Source organism: Giraffa tippelskirchi, chromosome 3, assembly GCF_054371585.1.
Source record: "Giraffa tippelskirchi isolate mGirTip1 chromosome 3, T2T-mGirTip1v1.2.pri, whole genome shotgun sequence".
NCBI lineage: Eukaryota > Metazoa > Chordata > Mammalia > Artiodactyla > Giraffidae > Giraffa > Giraffa tippelskirchi.
Window position 1 is genome coordinate 83,851,954 of NC_137277.1, and position 13,449 is coordinate 83,865,402.

General features: G+C 37.0%; 1 protein-coding gene across 1 annotated transcript in view; it reads left to right on the forward strand.

Annotated features, from left to right (window-relative positions):
• LOC145543551 (uncharacterized) overlaps positions 1–12,009 on the forward strand; it is a 570,959-nt gene extending 558,950 nt beyond the window's left edge. Inside the window, exon 6 of the transcript XR_014080849.1 lies at positions 11,539–12,009. The gene's annotated coding sequence lies outside the window, so the exon portion shown is untranslated. The remainder of the gene's footprint in view (positions 1–11,538) is intronic.
• Positions 12,010–13,449: the final 1,440 nt, after the last annotated feature.

The following is a 13,449-nucleotide window of genomic DNA, read 5'->3' on the forward strand; positions in this document are numbered from 1 at the left end:
AGCTCATCAATTTTGTTTCAGCTACATCACGATGCTGTTCTCCTCAACAGTAGGTTATTTAGAGGAAAATTTTCAGATACGATATTACTTGTTGCATAGAATCTCTGAAGGAAAGAACTCTTTGTACAACCAGATCCATAATACCATCGTCAACCTATTAACATGCAGAAAACAAAGTCCCAATATCATCAAAATTGTCCAATGTTCAAATTTCCCTAATTGCCTTATAAATGTTTCCAGTTGTTTGGGTCAATATCCAAATAACCAATTATAATCAATATCCAATAGTTAATATTCAGCAACTGTGACAGTTGGTTAATATGTCTCAGGTGTATTTTAATCTGCAGATTTTCTTCCATTCCATACTTCTCCCTCTCTCTGCCCTCTCCCCTCCCCCCCCCTCAATTTCTTGGAAATGTTTTTGTTATTGTTGAAGAAGCCAGGTTTTGGTCCTATAGAGTTCCTAAGGTTGGCATTTTGTTGTTTGAATCTGTGTGGTATACTGTAACGTGTTCCTCTGTCCCTTACATTTTCCATAAGCTGGTAATTATATTGAGACACTTGAGTAGACTCACCTGTTTTATGGAAAGATTACTTCATTGATAGTGTAGTGTAATTCCATCAATAAGTACCTAACGTTTAGCTCTGTCTCTTTTTGAGATGCTAACAACAATTGCTCAGGTCCATTATTCAATATGAATTGCAAAATGGTGATATTCTAATGATACTTGTCCAGTTTTTTTGTTAGCTGATATTCTTCTATTAAAAAATAAAACACAGAACAGAAAAAACTTCCCCTTATAAACTGTTGATATCATGAGGTACACAGTTCATTTAGAACAGACAAGGTAAATGCTCTTTTTCCCTGTAACAGTTTTTAATATCATAAGTTAGTTCCCTAGAACCCTACAAACAGGAAGAGGTTGTAGACTCTAAATACTGTTTTTCACTGAACAAACCAAAGCCCCTTAGAGAACTGGCTGACTCCTGACCTGGAACAGGACATGTGTAGTCTGAGTCTACACATCACAACTAAAAGTGAGGAAGCTCTAGAGCTGGATGGAGTTGCATCAATAGTGCTTAGGAGCCAACTTGAAAGGTTTCCATGACAGAAGAATAATCATTAAAGGATTAAAACACAATTTATATATTAAAATTCACAAGTTAATAATGACACCAAACAAAACACTCTTTTTATATTTCTAATGGTTTTCTTTTTTGACCAGTTTTTTTTTAACCTGAATATAGTCAGATTCATTCACATTTTTCTAATTATGACTTCTAGACCCCTTTCTGTTTAACTTCATCGCTAGAGATGAATGGGGCTTCTTTCTAGATCCTGTTTGAAATATCCCAACCAAAGGCTCTAGAACATTATTCTCACTCTTCAAACCAATCAACATGGCCAAATAGATGAAGACTTATGATTGGTCAAGTTTTGGCAGATGGAGTAAGGTGGGGGAAAGGCTCTTACCAGAAGGGAAAGTAGAGAACAAAAATATAGTAACAAAGAGGAAGTGGAGGAAGAGAAACAGAGATCTTTTCCGAACACACAGTTTACCTATAGCCCCATCCTTAAATAATGTGTTTAATTCACAGCCAAGGATCTTATTCAGACGTTCCTAACCAAAAACACTTGACCCTGAATGATGATAGACTAGACTGTGATTCACAAGTCAACCTGCAGGTGTCCATCTTTAAATGAGTCTTGCCAGCTATCTTTTACCTGAACCTGTTATGGCTCTTGTGTTTCAATGAGGACTATTCCTGTTGGGTATTACAAGATACAAAAAGGTTACACAGTTGCGTGATTTTGTCTAACTTCACTGTGACATTTATGAGACTGCTTCTTGACAGTGACCATGGCCAGAGTCCCTCTGATACATTAATTTTGTCTTATACCATCCTTAATTATTCTCTTCAGAGTCTCAGGTACTTCAGAATTTACTGGTATTAATTCACCCCAGTAAAAAATCTTTTTTTTTATTTAGCTTCACATTCATTGTGCTTCTTAAAGTCAATTTTATCATCAGAACTTCTGAAATTGCCAAAGTACAAAGATGAATGTCAGAATGTCAAGGGTTTTTTAATGAATTCTGACAAGACAGAAAAGGTCAAAGCAGATTTCTTCAACATGTTCAGATGTCCTGATTATAAAGATTTTTGTAAGAGTATTTAGGCTATTCCTTAAAATGACTGCAGAATTCTGCTGTACTTGATGGGTTAAATTTTGCCTGGAATACTCTTCTCTCTAGGGCCCCCACCTTCTGCCCTGCTAGCCTCCTTATCCTGCTCTTGGTTGTGATATCACCTGCAAGAAGTCTTTCCAGGACCCCAAGATACAGCCAGTTGACCCTTCTAATATCCTCTTCATGCTCAGCCTTTACCTCTATTATAGCACTAAGTTGTAATTACACTATATTGTAATTGCCTGTTAACTTGGTTTTTCACTGTAAGACCAGCTTCCTGGGGCCAAAGACTGAACCTAGAATGAAGCACCCCCAAAGCTAGCACAACACCTACAAAAAGTACTGTGCATTTGTAAGATTAAAGGACATTTTCAAAACAACTGATCTGTAGTCTTTGTAAATGTGTCAAGGTCATAAACGGAGAAGGCAATGGCACCCCTCTCCAGTACTCTTGCCTGGAAAATCCCATGGACGGAGGAGCCTGGTAGGCTACAGTCCATGGGGTCGCTAAGAGTCGGACACGACTGAGTGACTTCACTTTCACTTTTCCCTTTCATGCACTGGAGAAGGAAATGGCAACCCACTCCAGTATTCTTGCCTGGAGAATCCTAGGGACGGCGGAGCCTGGTGGGCTGCCGTCTATGGGGTCACACAGAGTCGGACACGACTGAAGCGACTTAGTAGCAGCAGCAGCAGCAGCAGCAGCAAGGTCATGAAAGACTGAGAAACTATCCCAGATTGGAAGAGATTGAGAAGCCTCGACTGTGATCCTGTTTTGGATCCTGAACCAGAAAAGGAACATTAATGAGACAACTGGCAAAATTTGAATAAGCCCGTAGGTTAGTGAATAGTATTTAATAAACGTTAATCTCCTGGTTTTAGTCACTGTACTGTGGTTTTGTAAGATAACTTTGGGATAGGATAATCTTGAGAGTTTTTATAGCCCTAGGTGCCTCAAATGCCAAGTTATTACCAAGTTCTTAGCAGTTTAATTAGTAAATGGTGTTCATGACCACAACCTTATGTAATCCTTTCTTTGCTATTTACTCTTGAGCTTTGTTCCATTTGCTTTCAGATTATTTCAGATTATTATTAGATTTAGTGAGCACTCCCTGAGTGCCTGCTGTGTGCCAGGCACAGTGATAAGAACTTAGGGTAGATGCAGGTGTGGTAAGATGTGATCCTCGTCCTCAGAGAGAAGTGTGAGTCACAGAAGAAATCTAAGCAAAAAGCAAATGAAGGGTAGTGATATAGCGAGAAATGTGCAACTGTTCCCCAAATGCCAAACTGGGACAAGACTTGGAGGGCATCATACTAAGTGAAATAAGTCAGATAAATACAGCATGATCTCATATGTGGAATTTTTTTTAAAAAAGAGCTTATAGATACAGAGAACAGATTAGTGGTTGCCACAGTGCCAGAGGCAAGGGCGTGGGGTGGGCAAAATCAGTGAAGGGGATAAAAAGATACAAATTTCCAGTTATAAGATAAATAAGTCTTGGGGATACAATATATAGCATGGTAACTATTGCTAATAAGATTGTTATTCTTGTTGCTAGTGGTGTCTGACTCTCTGTGACTCCATAGAATGTAGCCACCAGGCTCTTCTGTCCATGGGATTTCCCAGGCAAGAATACTGGAGTGGTTGCCATTTCCTTCTCTAGGGAATCTTCCTGACCCAGGGATAGAACCTGTGTCTCCCGCAATGGCAGGAGGATTCTTTACCGCTGAGCCACCAGGGAAGGTCTTATAGCTAATAATTCTGTATTGTTTATTTGAAAGTTAGTGAGAGAGTAGATCTTAAAAGTTCTCATCACAAGAAAAAATTTTTTAACTATTTCTGGTGATAGATGTGAACTAGACTTGTGTGATCTCTTCACAACATATACAAATATCAAGTCATTATGTTGTACACCTGAAGATAATATAATTTATATGTCGATTATATCTCAATTTAAAAAAAGAGCCAGCGCAGAAGAGTGCTTACTTTCCTGAAAGGACAGAGGCTTCCCCGAAGAGGTGATATATCAACTGGGTCTTGAGAATAAATCAGGATTTACCAGTAGACAAAATTGGGAAGAACATTCCAGGTACAACATGTAAAGGATCTCAGAGGCAAGAAACAGCAAAGTGTGTTCAGTACAGCTAAAATAAAAAGCATCCACAGAAGAGTGGATTCCTTTTTAGTAGCTTTATTGGGATATAATTCACATCTCATAAAATTCACCCATTTAAAGGGTATGCTTCAGTGGTTTTTAGTATAGTCACAAAGTTGTACAACTATCATCACTATCTAATTTTAGGATATTTCATTAGCCCCTAAATGAAATACCATACCCATTAGCAATCACTTCCCATCCCCACCCCCCCAACCCCCAGCCCTAAGCAACCACTAATCTACTTTCTGCCTCCACAGATTTGCCTATTCTGGACATTTCATATTACAGAATCATATAGTATGTGGTCTTTTGTGGTTCTTTCGTTTCCCATAATGTGTTCAAGGCTCATCTGTTCTGTAGCATAGATTAGTACTTTATCCCTTTTCATTGCCAAGTAATACTCCAGCATATGGATACATCACATTTTGCTTATGGACATTTGGGTTGTTCCCACTTTTTGGTTGTTATTAAGAATGCTGGTATAAGCATTAATGTTTTTATATAGGCATACTTTTTCATTTCTCTTGAATATAGAATTAGAAGTTGAATTGCTAGGTTTTATGATAACTCTGTTTACTTTTTGAGGAATTATCAGTCTTCCAGCATGGCTGCACCATTTTATTAGTACATTCCCACCAGCTATATATGAAGATTCCAAATGCTTTACAACTTCACACTTCTTATTGTCTATCTTTCTTATTATAACCATGCTGGTGGGAGTGAAGTGGTATATTAAGCTTTCTAAGGCCTGCCGTAACAAATTACCACCAACTGGGTAATTTAAAGCAAGAGAAATTTATTCTTTCACAGTGTGGGTTACTAGAAGTCTTCAATCAAAATGTCAGCAAGGTCATGCTTTCTCTAAAGCCTCTAACAGAAAACCATATCCTTCTCTTAGTTTCTTGTGTTGCCAGTAATCCTTAGCATTCCTAGGCTTGTAGGTACATCACTTCAATCGCTGACTTCAATCACTTCAATCACTTCAATCTCTTATCACACAGTGCTCCCCTGTGTCTTTCTCTTATCCAGTCATATTTGTTTAGGACCCACCCTAATCCAGTACAGTCTCATCTTGAGCTGACTGCACCTGCAAATAAGACTCTATTTGCAAATAAGGTCATAGTCATAGGTTTCAAAGTTAGGACTTCATATCTTTTGGAAGGACACAATTTAACCTAGAAGTTATATCACATTTCCCAAGTGGCAAATATTGCTTAGCATCTTTTCATGTGCTTACTGGCCACTTATATGTATATCTTCTTTGGAGAAATGTCTATTCAAATACTTTGCCAATTTTTAACTGAGCTATCTATCTTTTTATTCTTGAGTTGTAAGAATTCTTCATATGTTCTGGACCTTCATCAGATATTTGATTTATATTTTCTCCCATTCTGTGAGCTGTCTTTTCATTTTTTGATAGTGCTCTTTGAGACCCAAAAGGGTTTAACTTTGATGATAACCCCAAAAGGGTTTACCTATTTTTCCTTTTGTTACTTGGGCTTTGGTGTAATATCTAGAAACTATTGACTGATTCAAGGTCATAAAGATTTATGCCTCTTTTTTCCTTCTAATAGTTTTATAGTTTTATAATATCTTACATTTCAGTTTCTGATCTCTTTCGAGTTAAATGTTGTATATGGCACGTGATACAGATCCAAATTCATCTTTTGCAGGGGTGTAGCCAGTTGTCTCAGCACCATTTGTTGAAAATTATATTCTCCCCCCATTAAATTGTCTGGACACCATTACAATATGAATTAAATGTATGGACTTGTTTCTGGACTCAGTTCTCCTTCATTGATCTATATGTCTATCCTTTTGTTGGCACTGATATCTTGATTACTGTAGATTTGAGATCTGGAAGTGTGAAACATCCAACTTTATTCCTGTTTTTAAAAATTGCTTTGGTTATTCTTTTTTTTTTTTTCTTAAGCTGTGCTGCAACCATGTGTGATTTTAGTTCCCTAACCCCTGCAGTGGAGGGGCAAAGTCTTAGCCACTGAACTGCCAGGGAAGTCTATGGTTATTCTGAGTCTCTTGCATTTTTTTTTTATTTTGGCTGCACTGGGCCAAGATATTAGTTCCCCAACCAGGGATAAAATCCACATTTTCATATGAAATATAGAATCAGATCGTCAATTACTGCAAAAAGCTGACCAGGATTTTTATAGGGATTGTGTTGAATCTGGCGATCAATTAAGGGAGTATTGCCGTCTTAACAATAGTAAGTCACCAATCCATGTGTACAGATGTTTTTTCTATTTATTTAAATATTCTTTAATTCGTTTCAACAATGTTCTGTGGTTTTCAATGTGAAAATCTGACATTTCTTTTGTTAAATTTATCGTTTTATTTTTTGTTATTATAAATGAAATTGTTTCTTAATTTCATTTTCATATTGTTCATTGCTAGTATGTAAATTTATTTTGTATATTGATCTTATATCTTGCTATTTGAATTCATTTAAATAGCTTTCTTTTTAGTGGGATTTTCTATATATAAAGACTATGTCACCTACAAATTGAGATACTTCTTCTTTTCCAATCTGTGTGCCTTTTATTTCTTTGTCTTGCCTAATTGCCTTAGTGAAAGTCATTCAGTCCTGTCCAAATCTTTGTTGGACCATAAAGTCCATGGAATTCTCCAGGCCATAATACTGGAGTGGGTAGCCTTTCCCTTCTCCAGGGGATCTTCCCAACCCGATCTAAGTATGATATAGTAGTAGATTTTTCATAAGTCCCCTTTATCAGGTTGAAAATTTTTTCTTCTATTTCTAGTTTGTTAAGTTTTTTGTTAAGAAAAATTATTGGATTTTGTCAATTGCTTTTTCTATGACTACTGAGATAATCATGTGGTTTTTGTCCTTTAGTCTAGAATATTGTGTATTGGTGTTTATTCTTCTTTAAACACTTGGAATTCATCAGTGAAATCATCTGATCCTGGGCTTTTCTTTGTGGGAAGTTTGTTTTGTTTTGTTGTTTGTTTGTTTTTGTTACTTCTTCAGTCTTTCTACTTGTTATAGATCTATCCAGGTTTTCTGTTTCTTCCTGACTCCATTTTAATATTTTGTGTCTTTCTAGGAATTTGTCCTTTTCACTAGGTTATACAATTTGTTGGCATATGATTGTTCATGGCATATCTTTGTAATCCTTTGGATTTTTTACATTTAGTGGTTATGTTCCCTCCTATCCCTGATTTTAGTAAGCGGAGTCTTTCTCTCTCTCAGTTAGTTTAGCTAAAGAATTGTCTGTTTTGTTAATCATTTCAAGGACAAACTTTTCAGTTCATTGATTTTTTTTCTGGTTGTCTTGTCTTTATTTCATTTATTTCTTCCCTAATCTTTACTATTACTTTTTGTTTGTTTGTTTTGGGTTTAGTTTCCTATTCTTTTTAAGTTTCTTAAAGTGAAAAGTTAGGCCATCTATTAAGATCTTTCTTCTTTTTCACTATAGGCATTTATAACTCTATATTTACCACCTTAACTGCATCCCATACATTTTGGTATTTGTGCTTTCATTCCCAGTCATCCTGACTACTTCCTAATTTTGTTTATAATTTCTTTTCTGATCCATTGGTTATTTGGGAGTGTTTAATTTTCATATACTTGTGAATTTCCCAAATTTTCTTCAGTTGTTGTTTTTCTAAGATTTTCCGCTGTGTACAACAGGCAAGATTTTCCGCTGTGTACTTGTGATTGCAATGCAATTATACCAGGGGTGTGCAAACAAAATGTGAGGAAGAGAAAGTCAGAGAGAGTGGGATCCTGGGATGAGCAAGACAAGAAGGCAGGAACATTGGGATGTAGCAAAGGGAGGCTAGAAAGCCCCTTGAGTTCAACAAGTTTAGCACAGGATCCCCAATGTGCAAAGACTGGGCACAGGAACTCAGCTTGCTAGGGTATCCATCACCCGTTACACACCCCTCCCTCCTCCAAAAAGTCCCTAGGGTGGATTCCATTTCTTACCTCCGTTACAAAGAAATCTGTGTCAATAGCTGACTCCTCCAACATTTTCGTTATAATGGACACCCATTTTGAAAGCCACCTAGATTCACAAAACCTCAGGTTTGCCCAGACATCTTTATGTTATTAGATTCTAAGCGAAAATACCAAAGTAGTGCTTCTTTTCTTGAAGTGCCTCTCATCTTAGGAGTTATTTTTCTCCATAGGCTATTTTACTGTTTTGAACAGTTTTACATTTAGTGTCTCACAAAGAACAGATAAGTCATGGAAGAAGTGCAAGACCATATCCCTTATCTGAAAACCTAGAGGTTAAATGTGTTTTAGAGGTCAGATATGCCTCAAAATTCAGACCTTGTGATTCTATACCAGTCATGAAACACGGAGAAAACCAAAATCTCCCTTCCAGTAATACATATCACTAGCGGCCATTTCCTTGGAGTGGATAATCAGGGACCACAAGCGGTGAATTCATAGCACCTCCCACAAAGACAGCAGCAGTCAAGCAGGTAGGATGCCTCTTTTGTCCTCCTTCTCCACCCTCCCACCCCCTACCCACCCCCCACCTCCCTGGTCTCCCACAGAGGGTAAAGCACTGGAGCCCAGGGCAGACTGAGGCCTGTTGATGATTTTTAATTTAATTCCATTATGGAATAAAACCATATCAACCTACTTGATGTGGTTTCAATCCTCTTAAATTTACTAAGACAGAAGAATGGACTCTGAATCTCGAAAGTCATGAAGAACTTTCAAAGGGTTTTAATCAAGATGTAAGCAGTTAATTTAAGTTAGAGAAAAGTTGATTTAAGTTATAGAAAAGTCACTCTGGAAGAAATGCAAAGTGTGCACAAGAGGATGACATGGAGGAGGAAAGGCCTGTCAAATGGCTATTGAAAATTGTTCAGACAAGATGTTCCTAGACTGAGGCTGTGATAAGGAAAAGAATGAATGAACCAAAATTATACTCAGGAAAGAGCATCACTAAAGATGAGAATAATTATCTAGAAGGAGGAAGTCTAAAATGACTCTTGGGATTCTTGGGGCAGTGGAACTGCTCTGCATAATACTATAATGGTGGATAATGCCATTATACATTTGTCCAAACCCATGGAATGTATACCAAGAGTAAGCCCTGATGTAAATTATGGACTCTAGATGATAATCCAATGTAGTGTGACAAATGTTCTATTTTGGTGCAAAACATTGGTAGTGAAGGAGGCTAGAGTGTGTATGGTGATGGGTAATATGGGAGCTTTTAATTTTGCTATAAACATGAAGCTGATCTAAAAAATAGTTTATTTTAGAAGAAGAAAAATGGTTTAAATAAAATAATAAAATGACTCTTATTTGAGATAGTAGTGACTAGATACATTCTATGACCCAAACAGGACCAATCAGAGTCTTGGACTTTGAACCTTGAGCAGTGAAATTCAAAGCATTGAGGGCTGATCTGCACTTTCACCATGCCCCCAAAAAACTGTCCTCCTACTTAGAACCCAGAGCTGCGCCAGTTTTCATCCATCCATGGCCAGGATTAGGGTAAGGGGGTGGAGTAAGTGAGACTGGAGTACAAAATTTAAGAGGCACTCCAAAAGCTCAATAATCAAGATAAATATTTTAATGCAATATTTTTTAAAATCCAGATTAATGCAGATTTCCATGATGAACAAAATATCAAAATCTTAAAGACAGGATCAGTGTTACTGATTTTTCCTTTTGCCTCAGGCTCAAATATGGCTTGAAATGGCAATCTGAGCCTTGATTGTTCACATTTTCCTTTGTTTCCATAAGCCAGTCCCTGTCTTTCTAATAATTCCTCCTTTTCATAAGTTAACCAGAAAATGTTTCCTTAGCTCACGACCCCAAACCCACCTGAGATGGAGTCTAATTTTATAAGTAAAGGTATTGTTGCTGTTACTCACTAAGTAATGTCTGACCCTTTTGTGACCCCATGGACTGTAGCCTGCCAGTCTCCTCTGTCCATGTGATTTCCCAGGCAAGAATGCAGGAGTGGATTGCCATTGCTTTCTCCAGGGGATCTTCCCAACCCAGGGATCAAACAGGCATCTCCTGCATTGGCAGGTAGATTCTTTACCACTGAGCCACTAGGGATAAGTAAAGGTGACTGCCTGTTAATTCCTTGGCTGCCACTGATTCCAACTTACTATTGTAATTTGACCTTCTATTGGACAGATTCTATGTCATCCTAGTGCAAACCTAAAACTCAGTTTACCTGAAGACTATTTTAAATCAGAGGTTTTCTTTAAAAAAAAAAAAAGCCACCGATTGAGAAAGAATCTCAAAATAATTATGTTGACTGAAAGAATTCAGACAAAATGAGTACATATTGTGTGGTTCTATTTATATAAAACTCCAGAAAATACAAACAAATCAATAGTGACAGAAAGCAGATCAGTGATTGCTTGAGGGGTAGGGGTGGGATGGGCAGGGAGGGATTACTAAGGACATCAAAGAAACTGGGGAATAATGGATGTGTTCACTATCTTGATTGTGGTGTTGGAGTCAGGTATATACATATGTCAAACCTATCAGAGTATACACTCTAAATATCTGCAGTTTATTGTATGTCAATTATTCCTCAATAATTGTTTTTAATAATATGTTATTATTAATAAATGTTTTTAAAAAGCCACCAATTGGCCTTTAGACATTGCAACTTTACTATAATTTCCACCTTTTGAAATTTTACTTGAATACTACATAAAATGTTTTGACTTAATATTTCAGATGTTTAATATATTTTACTTATTCCATTTCGGCATTCCTCTATACAGAGGTGGATTTATTCAGATAATTAGAAATTGTTCCAAGGGAAGATTTCCCTAAGGTTGCAATGGAATAGTAATTTAGTCTATGAACTGCATAACATCTCATCTGAGAAATGTATGAAAAGTATACCTAATGTGCTGATTTCCTGCTCAAAAACTCTTGTGTGCAGATGATTCTCCACTTTTGAACAGATTGTCTTTTAAGGTTTTTGTTCATTTCTAAGCTGTGTACTCCTCTCTTGGGTCATACTTTCTGAAAGGAGAGATGCTATACAAGCTGGACTTGTCCATAGGCTCATTCTCTTAATCCTATTTGAATATAGCCACAAATCCAACCTTGAAAATAAAAAGGAATAAAAAAATTTTTCCTTGAAAAAAGAGATAAATAATAAAGAAAATAGCATTTAATTATAACAAGGTTTTTTTCTTTAATTTAACTTTAGAACTTGCCCTTGAGAGAAAGAACTTGTATACAGAAGTTGGAAAGATGGTCAATGGAGACTTCAGTGGAAATTCTGAAGGAAACTTCGAGACACTTCCAAGGGCTTTAGAGGCTAATAAGGAACTATTATTTCTAAATCTACTTTCCTCATTCAATCAAGAAGAGAGAGGTGATAAAAATGATTTTCTATAGTCACAATTCATTATTCTGCTTTGCTTTAGGTGTTATGGCCAGAGGTTCCTTTCCCTGGAAGTTGAGGTAAATAATACTTCAGACTCGAACACCTCTTTCAAGTCCACTTAATCAAATATAAAATCCAAACCACAGTAAAGAAAGAGGGCTATCTCTTTTCAGTTTTCCTTGCCCCTTCATTCTCCCAGCCCTAGTTTCCCTTGTACAATCCCAGCATAATCTGTATGATTTCTTAAAAGATTTTGCAGTCCTTATAAATTAATGGGTTTCTTCCTAAAAATTAATAGGTTTCTTTTTTTATTGTTTTACTTTATTAATTTTCAAGAGCTAGAAGAGTTTTTAATCTGAAAACTAATGTTTTAACCTAAAAATGTTCAAAGATCTCCTTAAAACCCACATTTGATTATGGGACAAATGAAATAAATACACTTCGATTTATAATCAACGTAATCGATTTATAATGTAACTGGAATTCGATAGCAGAAAACTCCATTTTCTGCTAACATTTTTATAGAACTCGGCTTATTTTAAGAGTCAAATCAGAGACTTCAGAAAGCTGTTGATAAAAGGGAAAAAAGCCTAGCTCAGAAACAGAGTGGAAACCTCTATTTAAAAGTAAAGATGACTTCCCTAGTGGCATAGTGGGTAAGAATCCTCCTGTCAATGCAGAGGATGCGGTTGGATCCCTACTCTGGGAAGATTTGACATGCTGCAGAGCAACTATTCTGTGCATCACAACTACTGAGCCTGTGTTCTAGAGCCTGAGTGCTGCAATTACCCAAGCCCGTGTGGCTAGAGCCTGTGCTCCACAGCAAGAGAAGCCACTGCAATAAGAAGCAGAAGCACCACTACCAAGAGTAGCTCCTGCTTGCTGCAACTAGAGAAAACTCATGCAAAGCAGCAAAGACTCAGCACAACCAAAAACAAAATAAATTTAAAAACAAAAACCGCAAAGATAATATATATTTTAAAACTAAGATAAAGGGAAGTTTTAATAAATATATAGAAAGAAAAAAACCCAATCATGACATTTACAAACAAATGCATGCAGTTGATCCAAATTTGTTGTTTTCAAGCATTACATGTGTAAAGTCCTTACAAATGGCTTCCAGCTCACTGAAGAGAGAGTACTTCTCTACATGCCAAATTACAACACTAAGGCAGATTGAGGGAGAAATATAATCAACCATTTGTTGATTTATTTTTTAATCATGTCCTCAAGTATCTACAGATGTAAGAAAGCATGTAGCCTCAGACTGGAGCTGTTTGCAAACAGCAGGATCACCTGGCCCAAGAAACGGCACTCACTGTGTGATGAAAACCATCCCTCCACAACCGTGTTTGGTTAGCACCTATGTCCTGCTGAAGTTGGCATAGCACATTCTCTGTGGGCATGCTGCCAGCCTAACAGATGGGCATGAATGTAACTCTGCCAAAGAACCAGTGTGTGCAGTGAGCTCACAACTGTGGTTAGACAAGTTTCCAAGGATGTTGCATCTACTTAAGCTGCCCAGAAAAAAAATTTATGACTTACATGTCTTCAGATGGCATTAATGAATATGTAAATAATTCTCCAAATTGATGGTTCTCAAAAGCGTGATTCCTTGTACCAGCAGCAGCATTGGCACCATTGGGAAGATGGCTAGATCTGCAAATTCTTAGGCTCCATCCCAGACCTATTGAATCAGAAGCTCTAGGAGTGAGAACAAGCAATCTGACT